Below are 23,412 nucleotides of genomic sequence, written 5' to 3' on the forward strand. Positions count from 1 at the left end.
TAATGTATGATGTTTAGTAATGTAGTATATACATTAAATGTAACAAAATATAAATATCAGAAATTCAGCAACAGGAAAGGAACGCTCAGCATTCTCTGAATGGCATTTGTAAACCCTGAAGTGCAGAGTGTAGCCACACTGGAGCCTCAGCTCTGAGAGCAGGACCTTCCTGACTGTGCTGTGGTGTCTCCAGGGTCAGTCAGCACACACAGTGCTCAGGCCCCTCTCCCCACCCTTGCTGAGCTGCCAGATGAGGACAGAGCTGCAGGAGCTCATGGGTTGTGCTAAGAGCAGAGGGGAGAATGACAGAGTGCTTCTCTCTGTCTCTCCGAGTTTGAAAGGAGCTTCAGGATCAAGCACTCAGTGCCTCTGCTTAGCCTATGGGTGTCTGCCTACTTGCAGAGATCCAGGAGAGCCACCAGCAGAGACAAGAGGTCACTGGTTCTAGGCTGGCCCAGGAACAGCTTCCTGGTTACTTTCTCCTAAGACCTCCATCTTGGTTTTCCATGTGGTCATGACTTTTACATTTAAAACATTTTCATCTACTTGTCTGTAAAGCCAATGGCTCAAGCATGAAGCTTTAGTCTTTGTTATTCTCTCTAGTTCTCTTCTGAACATTAAAAGGGAAAAACAAAAGAAAACACGGGTCATCTGGCACAGTGTAATCATGCACAGGAGGCCCACAGATAAAAAAAAGGAAATATGGACATCAGTATTTTGTGGAGTTGAACTTATTTCTTCCCAATTTCTTGCACTGCAGGTCTGTGCAGCAAAAACAAGAGTGGCATTCCTGTCTGGAGAGGGTGGAGAGGAAGAGAGTCAGACACCTATAGCACCGCGTCATAGCCCATGAAGCTTCTCCAGAGCAGGTGGAAGCAGTGAATTGAACCCAGGTCCTTGCTCTTGCTAACATTTGCACTCTAATGGGTATACCACCTGCATGCTGTGCAGTTGGTTTACTAGGGAAACTACAGATATTTATGTTTAAGGCATAGGAAGCAAAAGGAATTCTTAGTGGCTCTACAGCCTAAATATAGAAATAATGTTGCTTATTAAATTCCATAATGTTGATCAGGCTCTTCCTGATGTCAGTCATCATACTCCTTGTAAGGAAGTGAGTTTGAGGGCCAGGTGGCCATGTCCTGAAAAAGCACACACATTACAGTGCACAAGCACACAGGTTCAAGCCCCTGTTGAAGCTTCTGGACTAGTGAAGCAGGCCTGCAAATGTCTCTGGCTCTTTGCTTCTCTGTATCTCCTCCTCTCTCAATTTATCTCTGTCTCTGTCCAATGATACATATTTTTTTTTAAAAGGGAGTGATGTTTACTAACTGGAAACTCCTACAAGAATCAAAGAAATTTTCTAAAAGCAGGGGAGAGGCCGAAAGCCCTGTGTTCAAGGGAGATAGCATATGGCTGAGAGTGAGAGTTTCTACATGTAGTTTAGGGAGATATGAATGTGAACCCATCAGATGACTACAGTCTTGCAAAACATCATTCCTGGGGGCCAAGAGGTAGCACAGCAGGTTAAGCGCACATGGTAAGAAGTGCAAGGACCAGGTTAAGGATCCAGGTTCTAGTTGCAGGCTCCCCACCTGCAGGGGCCTCGCTTCACAGGCAGTGAAACAGGTCTGCAGGTGTCTGTCTTTCTTTCTCTCCCCCTGTCTTCCCCTCCTCTCTCGATTTCTCTCTGTCCTGTCCAACAACAGCAGCTATAACAACTACAGCAATGGGAATAATGGCCTCTAGGAACAATGGATTCATCGTGCAGGCACCAAGCCCCAGCAACAACCCTTGGGGGGAAAAAATTAAAAGTTCCTCAGCATAAACAAATAACAATTTCCCTCAGTTAATTGTCACCTTTACAAAGGGTGGTTTCAGTGTTTTCACAGGTCCCTGTCCCTTACGATTTACTGAGGTAACCTAGAAAAAAATGGTAAATGTAAAAGGATCATTCAGAATCCCCTCAGGTACTGTATCTGGACTCACCATTTCATGGTCTTTTCCCACCCTCAAGGAGCCCTTCGATCTGGAGCAGATGACTTCAGAGACCACAGGGCAGCTGGTCCGCAAGGCCAGGCAGTAGAGAAGGAGCCAGCAGGGGAGAGGTGAGCCCCAGCCTTCCCAAAGTGCCTCCTCTGGGATGTCTCCCTTTCTGAAGCAGGATCATGACTCAGGACCATTCGCATGTGGGGGGTGCGGGGGTTCAGGGAAGGTTACAGGCAGGGACCCAATTCTCATCCCAAGTCATTTCTAGAAAGGTATTTTATTTTGTGAATTTCTCTAGGTCAGTGTGGGCAACCCTTTTTCTGCCAGGGGTGACATGGATATTTAAGAGATAATTTACAGGCCCTACAAAATTATCAGCTTGAACATGAGCATTGGATGCTATGTGCTGACTTTGATTCCCAGATGAAATGACTCCCTGGGTCTCATGTTGTCCACAGGCTAGAGGTGGCTTTTATTCCAGATGCCCAGATCCTGTCCTGCATGAGCTTCTCTGTAGGTGCATTGTTCTGTCATTAGAGTAGGACCTTTAGGGCCTGGGAAGAGGCCTTCCCCACCCCAGTGTGTGTCCAGTATCCTGGCCACCCTGGGAGCAGATGCACTGCCAGGCCTGTCAATCCATACTTGTAGTGGGGAACTCCCATGCACAGAGAGTATTGGGGGGTGAAAGGGACTCTGAGCACAGCCTGGGCTGAAGTGGTCTTGACTCAGCTAGAATGTGGCTCTGACCTCACTGCACTGACTTACTTCCCACATATTGACTGGATGTTGATGGTCAGGACTAATTTTTTTTTTAATTCTCCAGCTTCATATTCCCCCATGATTCCGTTATGCTTCTGATATTCCTACTACAGAAAAAAATGATTTGATCAGATTTTGCTCTCTTAGATAAAGCACTACCTTGCTTTTGTATGACAAAGCCACAAGCCTAGACCCTCCATGTTGAAAAAAGCTTTGGCACCATCTCTTTCTCTGTCTATTTGTCTGTCTCTTCGCCCCTCTGTTTTTCTGTCTCTGTTTTGAGAAAAAAGATCTTACACCAAGAATGAAAATCATATAACATACCTTTTAGCAAGTTGACTCTTACTTTATTAACATATAGTTCAGCTTTTTGTTCTTGTTGTTGTTGTCAATAATATTCTTACTTCACTGTAACCTGAGGAAACTGTATTTGAATCTTGCCTTAACAGATGGTGAAGGATGAGGTTGCATTAAATTAACTTGTTTAATCATCTCCATTTGCCCCGCCCCCCAAAAATAAAATAGAACATCTATTGTCATCAGTCACAGAAAATCAGAGTCTACACCAGGGCATGTCTATGTGTAATTAACAATACAGCTGAGCCTGACAGTCCTTCTCGGGATGAGACTCCTTTTCTGACTGTGTGTTCTGGAGTCACTATTGTAAGATTGCACAAAGGCTCTATTCCATCAAGGAATAGAACATTCTTGCCGAAAGCCTTTGTAAGGGACTATATATGGGTTACATTTTAGAAATCTTGGGTCTCAGGTAGGAAAACCAGGATGCATGTATCAACTCATCTATAAACAAATATTCCCATGTTGATGTCGGAGAATCCCCTGTTGTATTAAATAGGAGTTTGCTGTCCCTTCCTGTCTGTCCTACTGAGCCTCAGTAGGAAGTGGACCTGCCCCAGGCCCCATATTTAGCTGTCCTCCATTCTCTCCAAGCCTCTACTGAGCAGACAGGAACCTCCTCCTCTGCTCCTCCCAAAGCTCAATGTCTTGTTCACAGGTGTCCTTGCTGATGGGCGAGTCCCCTGGTCGGGATTCCAGGGCATTACCAGGAACTCCCAGGCCCTGGGAACCCTGTTGGATGAGCAGAACTTCTCCCCCTGTATCAGCAAGAAGCCACCTGGCAGCAATCCCTGTTCATGCAGATGCGTGTGGCCCTGGTGATACTGCGGGGCCCGTCCATGCTGGCCCTGGGTGCAGCTCAGTGTCCCCCATCTGTGCGGGTCTGTAGTAGCCTGGGTGCTGCAGTGCACCACAGTACACCGGGACGGCCCTGCGTTGCCCCAGTTACATCTTCATTGCAGTGACTTGCCTCATAATATGTGTCAGTATCCCCAAGAGATGCCCGCAAGCCATATGCTGCTGGGCATTTCAGTGTTTCTTTTTCCTTTTGTTTTTATTAATTTTTTTATATTTTCCCTTTGGTTGCTCTTTTTTATTGTTGTTGTAGTTATTAGTATTGATGTCATCATTGTTATACAGGACAGAGAGAAACAGAGGAGGGGAACAGACGGGGAAAGACACCTGGAGTTGTGCTTCACCGCCTGTGAAGCGACTCCCCTACAGGCAGGGAGTTGGGGGCTCGAACTGGGATCCTTCAGCAGGTCCTTGCATTTTGCGCCACATTGCTTAACCTGCTGTAGTACTACCCAGCTCCCCGTTGCCCTTTTTTTAAAATTATTTATTTATTTTTATTCCATTTTGTTTCCCTTGTTTTATTGTTGTAGTCATTATTGTTGTTGTTACTAATGTCTTCGTTGTTGGATAGGACAGAGAGAAATGGAGAGAAGAGGGGATGACAGAGAGGGGAGGAAAGATAGACACCTACAGACCTGCTTCACTGCTTGTGAAGCAACTCCCCTACAGGTGGGAAGCCAGCAGCTCAAACTGGGATCATTGCCTTTTATGCCATGGCCGAGAAGCCCGCTGCGCTACCACCCAACTCCTCTCTTTTCCCTTTCTATATGCACTGAGTATGTGCTTGTCTCTGAAGGTCATGTATACCTTATGGGTGTTTTTTTTTTTTTTTTTTTTTTTTGCCTCCAAAGTTATCACTGGGGCTTGGTGACAGCGCTACAAATCCACTGCTCCTGGAAGCTATTTTTCACATTTCATTGCCCTTGTTGTTGTTGTTGTTATTGTTATTGTTATAGCTGTTGTTGTTGGATAAGACAAGAAAATCTGAAAGAGGACTGGAAGCATAGAGGGGGAGAGAAAGACACCTGCAGACCTGCTTCACTGTTTGTGAAGTGACCCCCCACATATACAGGTGAGGTTCTGGGGGCTCAAACTGGGATCTTTATACCAGTCCTTGTGCTTTGAGCCATGTGTGCTTTACCCACTGTGTACCACCAGCCCCCAGTATTTGCCTATAATGACTTTGGTGTACCTTACTAATAATGAGACTATTTCTCATATAGACCCAGATTAATACTTCTATCGGTCTTTTCAGAAAAGCATTTCTTTAGATCATGCACAGAGCTATATTTATCTTTTACAATATTTTTATGACATGCCTGATTTTATATATATGGAGACAGAGGCAAAGGCAGGGACAGAGAGACAGAGAGACAGCATACCCAGCACCCATCTGGCTGGGATGATTCCCTAAACTCTCTCCCCTCTCTCCATCCAAGGAGATGTCCTCTTCCCTACTCCCTGCCTGTCCTGGAACCCTCTGCCTAGTAATTACTACCTCAGTTTTTTGCCTAGTTAACATGAATTTTTTATCATTTGAGAGTTGGTCTCTACTCTTGAAAGTTGCTCACACTTTCAAGGTGTTTACTCCTCGCCCCTACATTAAGGAGCACTTTGACTGCTATGTGGATACAATATATTTCCTTGCAAGAGAATATTTGAAACTATGATCTGTATTTAAATTTGATTTGCAAAGAGCTGAATTTGCTAGAATATATATCTCTCATTTACAAGGAAGCAGTCACACTGCAAGAAGAAATACAAGTGTTGACATTAGTGTTTTAAACATATATTGTTCTTATGCATTCAGTTAAAGAGTTACTGAAATCAGCAATGTTTACTCTCCAATAGTCAAGTCTGTGGAGCTAAGAGAATTTATATTTTTAGTTGATTCATTCTTTGTGAACCTTAGGGAAGCTAAAGACAAGTTTTCTTCAAGTAGATCTTGTGAAAGGTGGGTTGTAACTCCAGTTTTGTTTTTTTTTTAATTCAAGGTTCATGCACAGCATCAGATGTGTCTGACTTCTAAGGAAAATGAGACCCCAGACACATTGATGGGTGAGTGTCAAGATATTCTAAGTTGGGATGGTTAGATTTAAAATAGCAGTTCAAAACTCTCTCAATAGCAGTTGTATTAAGCTTAATTGTCTTTACACATTTCATACATCCTGACCAGCCCTTATTGTGGCACAAAAGTCAAACCTGACTTCCTAAAAGTTTTCTTTAATACATTGAAGAATATACCAGTTTGTAAATCTTGGGAACAATATAGTTGTTGGGTCTTTCTATTCATTTTGTCATCACAGTGTAATTTTTTTTTAGGTAAAATGCTTCTTTAAAATAATGAAAATAGAAAACAGGCATTGCACAATGTAAAGGCATCAATACCCCTGTCCCAAACTCACCTGTTCCCAGTGTCTTTTTCATCCCCTTTCCACATTTTCTGCTACATGTTCTCAGGAAAAAAAAAAAAGAAAAAAAAAACAGCCTCAGACCTGCACCTCTAGCCATGCTTGATGGTGTTGTTAGCCAGAGAGGTGAAGTCTTCTCTCTATTTTTTTCACCAAGAAGTGCTGTCTTGAAAAAATGTTTTGAGAGAGAGGCTGGGTGGTGGCACACCCATTTGAGAGCACATGTTACAATGCTAAAGGACACAGGTTCAAGCCCCTAGTCCCCACCTACAGGAGGAAAGCTTCATGAGTGGTGAAGCTGTGCTGCAGGTGTCTCCCTCCCTATCACCCCCTTCCCTCTCAATTTTTGGCTGTCTTTCTGCCATCAATAAATAAATAAAGATAATAAAAATTTAAAAATATATATGTTGAGGGGGCTGGCGGTGTACCCAGTTAAGCACACATAGTAGTCAGCACAAGGACCCATGCAAGAATCAAGGTTTATCCCACTCCCCACCTCAGGGGGGTCGCTTCACAAGAGTGGAAACTGGTCTGCAGGTGTGTCCATCGTTCTCCCTCTCTCTCCACTCTCAATTTCTGTATTATCCAATAAAATGAAAGAATAGGCCGCCAGAAATAGTGGATTCTTATTAAGCCCAAGCAATAAATAACCCTGGAGACAAAAAAAAAAAAACGAGGAAAAGGAAAAAAATGTTAATCGATTTATTTTTTTTACTTCACTAATCATGTCTTTCTTTCTTGATGTTTATAGAAATACAGATTACACTCTCTTTTCCTCACAGCTTTTTATTTTCAGTATGGGATTCTGCTAGTCTATGCATTTATTTATTTATTCCTTTTGGTTGCCCTTGCTAGTGTATTTCTTTACAAAAAAGGACCTTGAATTTCTGAGACTCCTTTCTAATGAGGTCACACCTCTGAGTCTACACAGAAGTATTTCTTGAACCCTGGTTCCATGGCATAATGTCCTCAGCATTTGAACATAGTGAGAGGCTTGTGTCCAGGCTCAGGTGTTCATGTGCTGAACACATGCACTTGGTGTTTCTCAGACTGAGTTCCCAGCCCTCTTAGTGATGTGCATTTACAGTCCAAGTTAAATTCTCAAGAAGATCAGAATGCAAAGAGACTTTCCTCTCTATACCTCAGAAATGAGCTCCATTTCCCAGACTGCGAGCTAGAGCACTGTCAGAGGACTGTGAGCTGCTTAGTGCAGCATCCTCAGTGCCCATCCATAGTGACACTCTGCTCCTCTCTTTCCTTCTCCTCCTCCTCCTTTCTCTACTCTCTCTCTTTCTCTCATTAAGAAATGAACTGTCCCACCTGCAGAGGAGTCACTTCACAGGTGGCGAAGCAGGTCTGAAGGTGTCTGTCTTTCTCTCCCCCTCTCTGATTTGCCCTCCTCTCTCCATTTCTGTGTCCTATCCAACAATGACAACAATAATAACTACTACAACATAAAACAACAAGGGCAACAAATAGGAAATAAATAAATATTTTAAAACGTCTTTAAGAAAACATTTTAGGGAAAAATAAGAAAAAGAAATGAACCACATTTTTAAAACTCAAATCCACACCACAGCAAAGTGTCTTTCTCTATTTTGGGAAGGGCAAGGGAAAGCAATCCTAAGCATGAAGTACTAGCCACTGTTTTTATGTACAGTTACTCCCTGTGTCAACTCTGGCTTTGTACTTGGCTTCTGGGTTTTCAGTCCCCTGCGTCCTCTCTTTGGTGACTCCATGGGCTGGGAGGAGCAGTGGGATGGGAGCATAGAGCAAGGTGCCTGCTGTTCCTTTGTAGCCCTGACAAGGAGAAGGACATTCTAGGACTGGCACGGAGCTCCCACAGCAAAGCTCATTTTATTGTGTAGGAAGCCCCAGGTTCACACCCCAGGTGCACATCAGATCAGCTCAAACAGCACAGAGGGGAGACTCCATGATCAGTGGAGGCTTGCAGTGAGCCTGGATCTCTATCTCAAAACCTCTGTCTCTCTCTCTCTTTCTCTGCCTCCAGGGCTATTGCTGGGGCTCTGTGCCCTGCACTATGAATCCACTGCTCCTGGAGGCTATTTTCCTCTTTTGTTGCCCTTGTTCTTTATTGTTATTATAATAGTTTTTGTTATTGCTATCATTGTTGTTAGACAAGACAGAGAGAAATCTAATGAGGAGAGGAAGAGAGAGAGGGCAGAGAAAGACATACACCTTCAGACCTGCTTCTCCACTTAGGGGCTCCAACCGGAATCCTTAGGCCAGTCCTAGAGCTTCACACCATGTGCACTTAACCTGCTGCACTAGCGCCCAGCCACCTTGTCTCTTTTTAAAGGATTCAAAAGAGAAGGTCTTCTGGAACTAGTGGGTCACAAGACCATAGCAGTTAAGTAAATAATAAAAGAAAAGAAACATTTAAAGTCTATTAGACTGACCTCATGTGTCAGTATAGTGAGCAGAGCAATTCCACACAATCCATTGCAGTTATTTAATCACAGCAGCCATCAGTGTTCCTACCTTCATTTGTTTGACTCCTTAACAGATCTCTGTAAAGGCACAGTTTAGAAGGGCAATGTCAGGGCACAGGCAGTGGCATATCTGGTAGAACGCACAGATTACAGTGCACTAGCATCCAGGTTCAAGTCCCCAGCCCCCACCTGCAACAGGGAACCTTGATGGACAGTGAAACAGAACTACAGGCTCCTGTCTATCTCTCTACCCCCTGTCTCTCCTCTCAATATATCTTATCTTTATTCACAAGAAATAGTAAATCAAATCTTTTCTAAAGAAGGACACATTTAGTGTCAGAACTGACAAATAATCTACCATAGAAATAAAGATCTCAATGGTATTGGGCATGGATGAGCAGGAGTGTTCTCAGACAGGATCCTAGCAGAAGTTACTAATGGGCCCAAGAGAAGAGTCCTCGTACTGCAGTCGCCTGCTTTTCCTGTGCCAGATCCAGGTTCAAGCTCAATCCTCACCACATGATGGAAATAAGTGTCAGTGCTATGTTGCTGCTTTTCTCTCTCTCCCTCTCCCTCTCCCTATCTTTCTTCCTCTCTCTCTGCTATCCTGTAATTCAGTGGAGCTGCTTACTGGCACCATGAATTCACTGGTCCTGTCAGTCATTTTCCCTTTTTTTTTCTATTTTATTGAATAAAGATATATTGGAGGGGAAAAGAGAGAATAGAGAATGATAGACATCTGCAGCGTGTTTCATCTCTAAGCATGTTGGGAACTTGGACTCAAACCCAGATCCTTGCACATGGTCATGTGTGTACTCAGCCTGGTGCCCCAGCTCCCAGCCTCTTGTTATTTTTGATCTATCTCCCTCCTCTACTGGAAGAAAGACAAACCCAGTGCAATGTAACCCCAGACATCACGGAATATAAAGTTCCTATTGCACCCTGTACCAAGGGATGTCTGCATTCTAAGCAAGGGAACCTGGGAAGCCTGCTCCCATGGACTCAGCAATTTCTATGCCTGGGCACCTGCTTTCTGTAGGGTTTCCCTGGCTGAGTGCAGTGATGCTCCCACAGACACAGTGGCTCCATCCTGAGGCCCAGAGGGAGGACCTAAGGCACCATGTGGGCACTAGCTCAAGGTGAGTTGGCCTGATTGGTACCATTCTTCAGCCTGAGTCTGCATGTTGACTGTTCTCCCTGTAGGGCATCAACAAGACTCTGGATAGGAAATGAGTGAGCTGCCAACTACTGAGCTGCTGCGCCGGGGACCACAAGACTCCACTTCTGTCTCCATCATTGTAGAGCCCTGCCATCTGGAGCAGACCTCTGAGGAGACCCCAGGTCAGTGTGTCCTTAGGCCCAGACACTGAGTAGGAACCAGCAGGAAGCACTGGTGAACCCCAGCCATTCTGCAAGTGTCCCCTCTGGGCCCATGACTGCCATCCTGATGTGGCTCCTGACATTGAAAGCCACCTGTAGGGGTGAGGGGGTGGTACAGGCAGGGCCCAAGACCCACCCACAGTCCAACTTGGGGACACTTCCTGTTTTGAAATCAGACCCAGCTCACTGCTAGGGAGGGCGCTTATTTTTCAGTGGCTGTAGGTAGATAGTGGCTCCTCCTCTTTGTCTCTGGAGCCTGTCTCACACGGGACTCTGTCTCTGTGCACTGTGTCTCTTACCAGACCAGAGTGCAAGAAAGTGAAATGTATACATATCATAAATCCTCACACTTCCCCTTGTAAAGGGCCCAGGGATTCGTACTCAGTCTTCATGCTGGGGAACATGTGCTCTCTGTTATCCCAGATTCACCCTGGTCCCTTTTGGAATTTCTGAAAGCAGCAAGGTGTTCATCACCTCCTGTTTGTGAAAGGCTCAGGCTGTAGCTAGAGGACCGACAAGGCCAGGCTCCCACAGTGGATCAAATTCAGACATCACAGAATATTAAGGGAACCATTGTGTTAAAACCTTGGCTGTTCAATTTCATTTGAGAAGTCACTATAAACAACCTGTCTGCATTGCCTGTGCTGACCAGTCTGAACACTTGGGAGAGTCTGCTGGTGACTGGTAACTTTGCAACAGTTACTCAACTCACACAAGGTAGCAAAGGGTATTGATGAGGTGCTTTCTGGTCATAAATACATGTGGCAGTTTACAAATATATATATAGAGAGAGAGAGGAAGAGAGAGAGGGAGAGGGAGAGAGACATGAAGGAGGGAAGAGAAGGAAAGTATAAAGAAAACAAAAGAAATGAGAACTAAGGAACAATCTGGCCCATTTGATGTCAAAGAGAGGAATCTGACTGATCCCCACTAAAGAGAGACCAGGTGGCAGTGCTGGCCTTGTGATTGCAGACAGATAGACACAGTGTCACAGAGGGACTGTGGGCCCTTTCCCACATTGGGAGCCCAGAGCGGGCCAGTCAGAGTCAGTGTTACATTAGAAGCATTTGAATGAAATGTTGGTGTCAGGTAAGTTGAGACAGCAATGCCTTCTAGTTGTGGGAAATACACATACACACACACACAAACACACACACACACACACGCCCAACTTAGGCACACACAGAAAGGAAATAAACAGAGGAATTAAAAAACTGCCATGCAAAAGGAGACAAAGAGGTCTCCAAAGTGATGAGTGCACAGGTGGGTCCAAATCCAGGAGCAACCCCGAAGGTTAACAGAGGGGAGTGTTTTAAATGCTTGTGGTCCATATACACAAGGGAAGTCTACTCACCCATTGTAGATGGAGAAATCATCCTCTTGCGTCCTGCTGTATGGAACTTCAGGTGGCCATGTTTAGTACCATTTGTTGGAAGGAGAAAGATGAGTATTTGGCAATCTCACTTATAGATGGATCTTAAGAAATAAGGAAGAGGTTCAAGGCCCTGGCTCCCCACCTGCAGGGGAGTCTCTTCACAGTCAGTGAAGCAATTCTGCCGGTGTCTATCTTTCTCTCCCCCTCTCTGTCTTCCCCTCCTCTCTCCATTTCTCTCTGTTGTATCCCACAACAACATCAACATTAACTACAACAATAAAACAAAAAGGGCAACAAAAGGGAATAAACCAATAATTATATTTTTAAATGCCCTTTCCCTTCATTTAAAAAAAAATTAGCAAGAAAAAGCCAGATACATGGCAGAATTTAGACTAGGCTTGGCCTGCTGCAACAAGACCAGGCCTTGTGCTGTAACAGGAAGAGGAAGAGTGGGTGCTGCAGATACCCACTCTGCCCAAGGGTGGCAGAAAGGCTAAGATGGCTGTGGAGTCAGTGTGCAGGTGACTGTCAGAGACGGGGAGAAATTGTGCCCACTTGATAACTACTATTTTTAAATCATTCTTTCCCAAGTAGAAAAAAAAAACGGAAAGGAATTTTGAAGATTAACAATAGGCTGTTTTGAGTTGAGGTAGATTCATAAACCAGTGTTTCAGAAATTGATATCTTCCCTTTTTCAAAATGTGTTGCAACACCTTATCTTCCACCAGAGTCCACTGAACCCCCTGCACCCCATCTGCAGACTCTGGGGTCTAAGCACTAAACTCTAGTTTCCCACACAAAGCACTTCTACTGTCCTTAATTTAAACTAGATTTTATGGACAGATGTTACTTTCCTAATTCAGGTGGCTCACTTATGTATTGTTAGGATTAAACTGAAGTTATGTAGAATACAGTTTTTAGATCAGTATATAGTGCATAGTAATAGCCTCTCAGTCATTTATTTTTATTTCCCCAAATGTATTGTTCTTAATTTTACAAATACCTCATGTGTTTTAGATTTTGCCCATTTGGCTTTGGCTGGAATTCAGTTACTCTGCCGGTCCTTGTCTCATCATCTAGTGGGTAACAACCTTTTCCAAAATGGGCCAGGGAGTGAATTACTGTTGTTTCCTTTCTCTTAAAGTTAATAATACAGGGTGGGGGAGAGAGCATAATGTTTATGCAAACAGAATCTCATGCCTGAGGCTCCTAAGTCCCAGGTTCAATCTGCCAAGCCACCATAAGCCAGAGCTGAGCAGTGCTCTGGTGTTTCTCTGTGTGTGTGTGTGTGTCTCTCTCTCTCTGCATTGCTCTCAAAAAATAAATAAAATTAATTTAAAAAAAAAGATTAGAATACCATTCCTAGCACACATGAGAAAACTCCATTTAGTCTGGACTATGAATGCCCTAACACAGTAAGGATTAATACTCTTCTGAAATCCCTTCTAGAAAGGTTTTGCAGTACATCTGGTGTCTCTGCTAGAATTATTTTATCTCCAAGAATTTAAAGTATTAACTTAGTGCTATTAGTCATAGGAAATATTCAAAGGCTGTAGCAATACAAAAACCATCCTTGATTAGGTAGCATCATGAATGAATCTCAGCTTGTAAGGAAGTGTGTATCTGTATATATACACATACACATAGTTGTATGAGAAGTTTTCGCTAAGGAACTCAGTGTTCTAAGAAACATTTAAGATTGTTTTATGTACTGCATAATCCTGAAGTGTGAGGGCTTTATTTACATTTATGGTTTTTCATTCCATCAGTGAATGTCCCTCTCTAGTTAAGTGGAATTGAACTGCATTTATACTTCAAGCATTATTAACCTTGTGGATCTAGGACCTCCTGTATGCTTGATTTCACCACTTCTAGGCTGCTTTTTCATTCAGACAGAGGGACAAGAGAGGTGAAGAGAGACAGATGGTGTACTGACTACATTCAAACTTCTCCTGGTCCATTCTCTTCCCATGTAGGGCCAGGGCCCAATTCTGGGCAGCCTGCTCTACTTGGTGAACTATGTGTATTAAAGGGTTCATTTTCCACATTATTTTAAACTGTTTTTCACAGGTAGCATTTGCAAAACAGTGTCTTGGAATGAGGATAGGTTGACTTTAGATGCCAGTTATAGGCATAGCTGCTCTTTACAAATTAGTGAAAATTCAGTTTTCTATATATTGAACATTGCTTTTCTTTATTATAAATTCCCTTTTCTTTATTATTCCTCCCTCCTTCTCTCTGTCTCTCTCTATTATTTGTTTGTTTGTTTGTTTTACCAGAGCACTGATCAACTCTGGCTCATTTTATGGTGGTATGAGCTGCTGAGCCTGGGACTTTGGAGTGTCAGGTGTGAGAGTCTTTTTGCAGAACCAATGTGCTCTCTACACCTGCTGGAACAGTGACTTCTTTGTGTCAAATTCTTCTCAAGAGAACATACCAGAGCATCATTCTGGCACATTCAGTGCTGGAACCAAATTCAGGATCCTATGCTTGCAGGTCCTGCTTTCTGACTTCTGAGCTCCCTCCTGGGTCACAGTAATTCTGCTTTTAAAAACAACCAGAGCACCACTAAGCTTTGCTTGTAGTCATGCCAGAGGTTCCACTGGGACTCCAGAGCCTCAGGCATGAAAACCTTTTGTATAACCACTATGATGCATCCCAGTCGCTGCAATTGTGTTTGCAAAATGGACTTGTAGCACCAAGGTTTGGTGCAGGGACCTGAAGGAGCAAGGAGCAGCCCTGAGTGCTGCCATGTAGCTGTTGTGAGCTGAAGCTGGGTTTGGAGGTTAGTTTACCATGTCAGGAAAGCTTCACGGAACTCATTGTGTGACACCTGTGCTTTTCCTCCCTTTATTATGCTTTCATCAAAGTCTAAGTGTTCTTTAAAGGAGGATTGGTACTCTTCTCTTTTCAGACCCACTAGAATTCCTTTCGTCATGGTACTGTCAGCATCATGACTGCCATTGGTTTGAAGCTCATCAGTAACTCTTTAGAATCACTGCTGCTTGAATGTTGCTAACATTATGCTTGTTTACACTTGAATTGTGGCTTCTGGTGGGCAGAAGACGTGTGCTTTCTTTCCTCTCTCAGAGCCTAAGTCGTGTCTGATACTACGCAGTTGTAAAATCACTAGTAGCCACAAACAACTTTTCATGCTTCTCTTTTCTGTTTTCATATTAGTATAAGTAGAGATTGCTCTGGCTCTGTGCATGTCTTTTTTCCTTCCCAAGGGATTTTCTGATTGAGTATGATATGTAGTTATTTTTTGTTGTTTTCATTTTTATAACTTACAGGTTTAAATTTATTCTGCTTTGCAATGGCACTTAGTCTTCCTGAGTTAAAACTGTGAAAACTGTTTTAAAAAGACCAGAGGCATAAAGGAGGAAAATGATAGTTATAACTAAATATCTTTTTTAACATTTGTATTAGGGATTTAGTAATGCTTTATAAGATTATAAGATGCACAGCCGTGATGTGACACCAAATCTATTGCCAAAGTTCTGTACTGCTGTCCACAAGAGGAACAACCATAGTTTTCACAAAATCTTAGAAGTTAGCTTGGCTGCTGCTGTTTCTTTCACTTTTTTCCAAGTTCATTTGTTTCAGTTTTCTATATTCCTTGTCCAAAAGGACATGGTGCTATCTCTTTTTTAAATTAGAAAATATTTTTCTATAACTATATACCTGAAATTATTATTATATACCTGAAATTATTATTATTATTATTATTTATTATCAACAAATTTATCAGTGGTGTGGTAGAATGAGTAATGGTCATTATTTTTCTGTTTTATGTGTTAGAACAGAAAGAAATTAAGAGGTGAGTGGGAAGAACAAAGGGAAGGGGACGGGTGTAGTGGGTTAAGAGCCCATGGTAGGAAGTTCATGGACCAGTTTAGGAATCCACATTGGTGCCACCCACTCCAAAGCTACAGAGGGGTCACTTTACAAGGGGATGAAGCAGGTTTGCATGTGTCTGTGTTTCTCTCCCCCTGTCTGTCTTCTCCTCCTCTCAATTTCTCTTTGTCCTGTCCAACAACAATGACAGAAATAACAATAATAATAACTACAACAAAGATAAACAACAAGGGCAACAAAAGGAAAAAATAGCCTCCAGGAACAGTGGAGTTGTAGTACAGGCACTGAGCCCCAGCAATTATCTTGGGGGGGGGGGATTTTAAAAAAGAGAAAAAAGAGAGAGATGGACTTTTAAACGTACTTCACCACTCATTAAACATTCTTCTTGCTGGTGTGGAGCAGGGGCTCAAACCCAGGTCCCTGTGTATGGTAAGAGCAGTGTCAGCTGTGTGCATTACCAGCCATGCCCCATTCTAACATGGTTATCTAGTTGTCTGTTTTAGGTTGGTCCCATATTTTGACTTACCAATTATATAGCTATATAAACATAGCTTGTGCATGTGTCTTGGGATTAGCATACAATTTAATATTAGAAATTAAAGTGCAAGGGAGTCGGGCGGTAGCACAGCGGGTTAAGCGCAGGTGGCGCAAAGCACAAGGACCAGCATAAGGATCCCGGTTCGAGCCCCCGGCTCCCCACCTGCAGGGGAGTCGCTTCACAGGCGGTGAAGCAGGTCTGCAGGTGTCTGTCTTTCTCTCCTCCTCTCTGTCTTCCCCTCCTCTCTCCATTTCTCTCTGTCCTATCCAACAACGACAACAACAATAATAACTACAACAATAAAACAACAAGGGCAACAAAAGGGAATAAATAAATCAAATAAATATTTTAAAAAATATATTTAAAAAAAAAGAAATTAAAGTGCATATATATGTTTTTTAACAGACTATTTACTTATTATTGGACAGGGCAGAGAGAAATCTAGGAGGGGGAGATGGAGAAGGCGAGAGACAGAGAGGCACCTGCAGCCCCGCTTCACTGCTCTTGAAGCTTTCCTCACCTCAGGCAGAGACCAGAGGCTTGAACCTGGGTCATTGTGCACTGTAACATATGCGCTCAACCAGGTGTGCCACTGCCTGGACCCTAAAAATATAAATATGTAATTTATATTTTTAATGAGAGACAAAGAAAAAGGGAAAAAACATAGTACTGCTCAGCTCCAGGTTATGGTGGAGCTGATAATTGAACCAGGAACTTCAGAGCCTCAGGCATGAAAGCCTGTGACATGCAGAACCATTTTGCTGGCTCCCCAGCAGGGTCAGTGAAAGATAAGGAAGTCAGATGAGTGACATGCCTGGAGACAATGTGAGTATTCAAGACTATGGGAAGTTCTTAAAAATTGAGAAAAGTGGGCAGTTTGTGTATCACCCAGTAGAGCACTTAAGTTGCCTTGTTGTTAACTTTGGTTCCAACCCCAGTCTCCACCCGCGAGGCGGGGAGGGGGAAAGTTTTAGAAATAGTAGAGCAGTTCCGCATCTCGGTTCTTCATCTTTGTCTCTACATACATTCAAAATGAATAAATAAAGTAAAGACAGCTGATGATGTTAGAGTCCTGTAGCTAATAATAAAAATGACATAAATGATATATAAATTATATATGAATAAAATAAATAAAAATTAAATTAAATGAAGACAGCTGATAATGATGATAGAGTCCTATAGCTAATGAACAGAAGTCATAGCATTAACAACAAAAATGAAACATCAAGAAGAAAATGGCACATTGGCCTTTAGAGGATTTTAAATATTATGAATAGGGTACAGAAAAAGTACAGGTAGTCAATAAATACATTAAAATATTACACTTGTTCATTTATGATCTAGGAGGTGCAAAAGAAACTCTAATGCTGATTGTACTTATAAGTAGCATAAAAATGTGGGTCACTATTGAAAAAAAAAAAAAAACTCCCATGCTCAGAGATTTGGGACTGAAATAATTGTTTCCATCTTTTTTTAAAGAAGATTTTTTAAGGTGCATTTAAAAATTTTTTATTTTCCCTTTTGTTGCCTTTGTTGTGTTTATTTTTGTAGTTATTATTGTTGTTGTCCTTGTTAGATAGGTTAGAGAGAAATGGACAGAGGAGGGAAAGACAGAGAGGGGACAGAAAGACACCTGCAGACTTGCTTCACTGTGAAGGGACTCCCCTGCAGGTCGGGAACTGGGGTCTAGAACCTGGATCTTTACGCCATTCCTTGCATTTCAGCCACATGCACTTAACCCACTGCTCTACTACCCAACTCCCTGTTTCTATCTTTTTTATTGCCTTTCTGAGCTTTTTAACTTTTTATTTATTCTTTTGTGCCCTTTTTTAGTTGATGTAGTTCGTATTCTTGTTGATGTTGTTGGATAGGACAGAGAGAAATGGAGAGAGGAGGGGAAGACAGATATGAGGAGGGAAAGATAGACACCTGCAGACCTGCTTTACCACTTGTGAATAGACTCCACTGCAGGTGGGGAGCTGGCGGCTCTAACTGGGATCCTTACACTCGTCCTGCTTTGTGCCACCTGTGCTTTACCCACTGTGCTACCGCCCAACTCCCGACCTTAAACTTGTATAATTTTCAGGTGTGGTAGTAGTGCACACAGGTTTTCATTTTTTTTTAACTATGATAAAAGCATATTCTGGCATTTTAGAAAATTTGTACTTTTTATTTTGGAAAATGTGCACTTGCTTGTTTAAAAATGTTACTTCTCTTTGAAAGAGCATTCATTGAATGTTATATTTTCTGAAGTTCTTAGTAGACAGTGTAGTACTAAGTTATCCTAAAAAGAGAAAGGGCAGTCAGGTTGAACAGTGACCTTCATTTGCCCAGGAGGCCAGTTTTGACCTGTGACCTTCTGACCTGCACATGGTGCACAGATGCCAGTGTCAGCATAATGAGTGGCTATTCCATGACCATTTGTCCCCACACTTGGCATCTGTCTGGGAAGTTCAGGGCTAAGGAGTAAAAGACTAGTAGCTTAGGGCCTATGGTAGTAGAGGTGTCACCTTGAACTTTGCAGTGAAATGTGCTGATCACAGTAATAGCCATCCAGAAGTCGGAAGTGCAACATCTTTAGTCTCTGCTACTGTCTCCTCCTGGGCTGACTGCAGACTCAGCCATGTCCTTGCTCTGGCCCATGGAACATGGACAAATGGGAAGGAGGTAGAGACCTCAGTGGCTGTCTGGCTGTGGGAGCCCTTCTTCTAGCACTGAAGAAGCTCGGTGCCACCCTGTGGAGGCTTGGGGAACAGGCAACACACAGAAAGTAGATCCAGTTGAGCTGTTAGCTGCCTGCAGACACATGGGACCTCAGCTAATGTAGAGCTGCCCAGAGGAGCCCACCAAGGTTTCATCAGAGCCCTGAGCAAAGAGAGGGGTCATATAAGGCACAGAGTCAGGTAGTGATATTTATTATAGCAGTACAATCAACAAGAAGATACATTAAAAGATTCTATAAATACATACATACAGTGAAAGGAATAAGAGAGAGATTTCTGTGAAAAGACTCTCAAACTAGGATGGAAGAAGGCATCAGGGAAGATGACTCAAATGAAATGAGCTGGATGTGGAATGTTGACATTTTTCATTGTGACCCCACAAGACAAAAAGTTTAAAAGAACTGTCTTATTCAGAGGGCTTCATGTCTTCCACCAGGAAGTTTACACATAGATGGCAGGACTGAGAACTAAGTCAAAATCCTGCAAAGGATTAGGAAAATAATTGTTCTCAGTTGGATATCATAAACTGACAGGGAAAAGAAAGGGTCAGTTCTTCAAAGGGGAAGCTGGCTGTAGGCATTCCAGCAGACACCCAGGTGGCCTCACTGATTGCAGACTTCCCAGGGGAGCCCCCAGCAAGGTGCTGAGAGGAGCCCTGAGCCCTTATCAGCTGAGCAGGGTGTAGACAGGGGGCTGTCTGGATCCTGCTTAGAGAGGCCTGAGATGGTTCATCAGTGCGCCTTTCTGTAGGGGTCACTCTCCTGGCTTAGAATTAAGAGGCTGTCTTCTTTTCATGCCTGAAATGAAACACAGAAAACTGTCTTAGTCAAATCAAAATCTCATATACTAGCTACCTCTTCATTCCTGAAGAAGTAAGCCAAAGAGTGAATTTCTCCAAGGAGATAAATACATGAAGGGGCTAAGTGGTGCCGACCTGGTTAGCACACATGCCACAGTGAACAAACACCTGGGTTCTAGCCCGAGTCCCCACCTGCAAGGGGGAGGCTTCAGGAGCTGAAAAGCAGAGCTGTAGGTGTCTCTCCCCCTCTGTCTCTCCCTCCCGTCTTAATTTCTTTCTAGCAATTAGGTAAATTGAATTATTATGGACAGAGTTAAATATATTAAAGCCTAGTCAGCATGTAGTAGAAACCTTTCCTCTTTATACAGCAAAATTCTGCAGCCTCCACCCAGACTGTGCTGCCACCAAGAGAATGAGTAAAGTCCTGCCATTGTTGGGATGTGATTCTCTTGTGCTGTTTTAGTCAGCCAGAACACCTTGTGTCTCTCACAGACTAGTTGCTCGAATTAATCTCACATGGCCTAGGCTCATCCAGACTCATGGTGTAGATGAGGTGTGTCCAGGAGCCTGGTCACCTTTTAACCACTGGCATCAGTCAGCAAGGAGGAACCTACCTCTAGCAGGAAGGGGACCAGGATGCAGGGCCTCACTCCTCCCTGTCTTCCTTGTTAAGCTCTTTGTGGTTGCCAGTGCAAAGCACGGACATGATGCAGGAGAACTGAGTGCTGGTGGCCTTCTCTTTCTGGTGGAGCAGAGTGGCACAGTCCATGATGTCCTCCACTGCCAGGTTCACAGGGATGATGGGGTGGCTCAGGGCATAGTTGTAGAGTGACAGCTTGTGGGTGGCCCTGTCCCCACAACCCATCAGATATTCAGTACTGAGCTCAGAGGCAGTAAGATCCAGCAAAGGTGGCCATGAGGGGCCCCCGTGCAGACGATTGAACACGGAGCTCTGCCTGATGCTTTCCCCATCATGGAGGGTGATGACAGTGTCATGCCTCTGGTCCACAGCCACCAAGATGCTCTTGTGGTGGCCTCTGTCAACAGCTGCCCAGGGTCCAGGTAGAGTCACCCCCAGTGCAGACACCTGTGAACATAGTAGTGGGATTAGCAATGGACAAAGGAGGGGCCCTAGGGAGCTGAGTCAGTGAGAGGATGAAGGACATAGAGAAACAAGGGGCTGAGGGTCTACTTCCTAACTGAAACATTTGTAGAGGGACAGATGAAGAAAGCAAATCGAGTGTTAAGTGTAGGAGATGATTCCTGCATATCAGCAGGAAAATCTTTGAGGATTTGAGAAAGGAGACCTGGACTCCCTACTTTTTATTGAATTTGAAGGTGTGTGACTGGCCTTGCCTTTTTATTTCAGAAAATAAGAGGTTTCTAGAAACTTGGAAGTAGAAGTTATGCTGGGTCACTATTAGTTCTGGTGTATATTCTGGTCCCATTTCCCCAGTGAGGCTGGTTTTCAGTGTCATGAGCTTGTTTTCAGGAGGGGAGAAATTTCCAGAGAGGTGGCACTTGCAGCAAAGTGTTCAATTTCCCTCTCCTTTGCTGGTCCTGACCTGGGATCTGGGCTTGAGGAGGAACTAACCTGGGGTGTCTTCAAATAGCTGATCCAACAGGAAGTACTCCTGGCAGCTGGAATCCAAGCCAGAGACTTCCTGTTCCTGTAACTGGTCCTCAGTTACAGGCAGTGGAGCCAGTCCATTGTCATGGTGATATTCACCATCTGTATGGAGAGAAATCTAAGCATAGATTTAGGCTGAGGTGGTTGTGATGAGCCCATCATGACCACAGGATTTAGCTAGAGTATGGCAAGGAAGCAGTGTCTTCCGGGGAGACGTGCATGGCTTGGCTTTCTCTGGGGCTACTGTGTCCTTGCCAATCCTGCCCCCCACTCCCTCCTTGAGACTGATTTTCAGTGTCATGAGCTTGTTTCATGAAGGAGATATGACGTGGCAGGAGGCATATGCAGGAACCCAGCAGGTCCCCTCTCCCCTGCTGGTCTCCACATGCAAGGCTGCAAGAGTCATGTGCTTCTAATGGAAGCCCCTCAGTGGCTGGCATTTGGCCCACTTCATGTTCATTCAGATGTTTGCCACCTACATGGAGAGAAACTGAATCTAGGTCCAGGATGACCATGAAGAGACTCACCTCACTGTAGAAGATGACAGAAGGGCCTTCTCTTGAACCATCTGTGCAAAGAAGGCTATGTTTCTGTGTCCATGAATCTGACAGGAGACCCTGCCCTAGCATGTGCCCAAGAAAAGAGTTGACAAAGTAAAGAGGAAGATGCTCTTATACATTCCTGTGCCTGGAATGCAATGAATTCCTCATGAGAAAGAGCTCTATAGAGCAGTCCTGTCTGCCACAGAGAAGTAAAGAAGCAAGGACTGTCATTAGAGCCTGTTACAGAGCAGTGAGTTGGTCAGTGTCTGTTGAATGCATGGAGGCCTATTGCCTGCACTTTTCCCTGTCAGAAGGTATTGAAGCTAAGCTGGAAACCATTTTCCCTGAGCCTTTCAGTTAATGTCTTACTCCAGTCAGCCTCTTTGTAGATTGCCCTGACACTCACCTGCAGGTGGCTCTGTGGCTTCTTCCATCCTGGAACTCACAGACCCCTGATCAGGTTCCTCAAACTCCTGGGAGAGAAAGAAGTCAGGGTCACAATAAGCCTTTGGAGTGAGGAGTGGAAGAACACATTCCCAGCAGCTTAGTTTCCCTAGAGAGAGAGAGAGCCCTGTGTCCAGTAACAAAGCTACTTGACCCCTGGGAGTGACTGGTTTAGAGTCAACACTGTAGATTTTAGTGAATCCTTGGATTTTCAGTGCATGTTTAGAAGTGTGTTGACAAGGATATGTGGATTTCTTCCTGCTTTCTCTCTAGACTCGGGATATACACACAGGTAACTCCCAGCTGATTAAATATTTTTTAATTTAAAATGTCAACTATCTAATCAAATGCTTTGAACTGCCCCCTCCACGTGAGAAGCATTGGCTGGTGTATGAAGAAGCAGGAAAATGGCATCAATGCTGCAGAGTGAAGGCCAACCCTGATATGATGCAGATTTTCAAATTATGCAAAAGAAGAAATAAAAAAAGAGGGCTAGGCAGTTGTGCAGCTGGTTCGGCACACACCTTACCAAGTGCTAGAACCAAGGATTGGGTGCCACTGCCCTGCCAGAAAGCCTTATTGACATACTAAGCTGTTAATGAAGATGAGAAATTAAGGAGGAATTGGTTTGTGATAGATCATTAAAAATGATCCCATCCTAATGAAATAAATAATTGTAAAAAGAGCACACAGTTTCCAAGGGACATGCAGACAGAATCCATAGGTCTAGTATATCAGTAAGTGGGATCTCATGAGAATAACATAGTGGGACCTCTTAGCATAATGTTTATGCAAAGAGACTGTCATGCCTGAGGCTCCAAAGTCCCTGGTTCAATCCCCCAGACCACTATAAGCCATAAGTCAAAGCTGATCAGTGCTCTGGAAAAAAGAAAGAAAGAGAGAAAGGAAGAAAGAACCCTCCTCAGGGCCAGGCAAGGCAGTATACCTAGTTAAGTACACACATTACCATGGACAAGGACCACATTCAACACTTAGGCCCCACCTGTAATGGAAAAACTTCATGAGTAGTTAAGCAGTGCTCTAGGTGACTCTGTCTCTTTCCTTCTTTATCTCACCTCCCCACTCAATTTCTTTGTGTATTTATCAATAGTAAAACAAACAAAAGAACTCCAAGGGGAGAAGATGGTGTCCATACCTGAAAATGGGGAAAGATTTAAGATGGGAAAGAAAAAATATCCAAGGTCACATGACTGAAAGATTCTAACTTAGTGAAAGAAGTACATTTACAAATTGAAGAAGATACTCCGAATTACTTTGTTCAAGTTCACATGACTCATT

The 23,412-nt window shown here is 43.6% G+C and overlaps 2 long non-coding RNA genes across 3 annotated transcripts in view; one reads left to right on the forward strand and one right to left on the reverse strand.

The window, feature by feature from the left end:
• Positions 1-6,634, forward strand: part of LOC132537021 (uncharacterized) — a 200,318-nt gene extending 193,684 nt beyond the window's left edge. Inside the window, exons 3-4 of one of the 2 annotated variants that reach the window (XR_009548537.1) lie at positions 761-893; positions 5,955-6,634. This is a non-coding gene — a long non-coding RNA (uncharacterized LOC132537021). Of the gene's footprint in view, positions 1-760; positions 977-5,954 lie in introns of those variants that run through there. The other variant, XR_009548536.1, reaches the window with a different exon arrangement.
• Positions 1-23,412, reverse strand: part of LOC132537022 (uncharacterized) — an 84,750-nt gene that overhangs the window by 20,254 nt on the left and 41,084 nt on the right. The window lies entirely within an intron of this gene.

The sequence above is a fragment of the Erinaceus europaeus genome, chromosome 2 (genome assembly GCF_950295315.1).
Source record: "Erinaceus europaeus chromosome 2, mEriEur2.1, whole genome shotgun sequence".
NCBI classification, from domain to species: Eukaryota; Metazoa; Chordata; class Mammalia; order Eulipotyphla; family Erinaceidae; genus Erinaceus; species Erinaceus europaeus.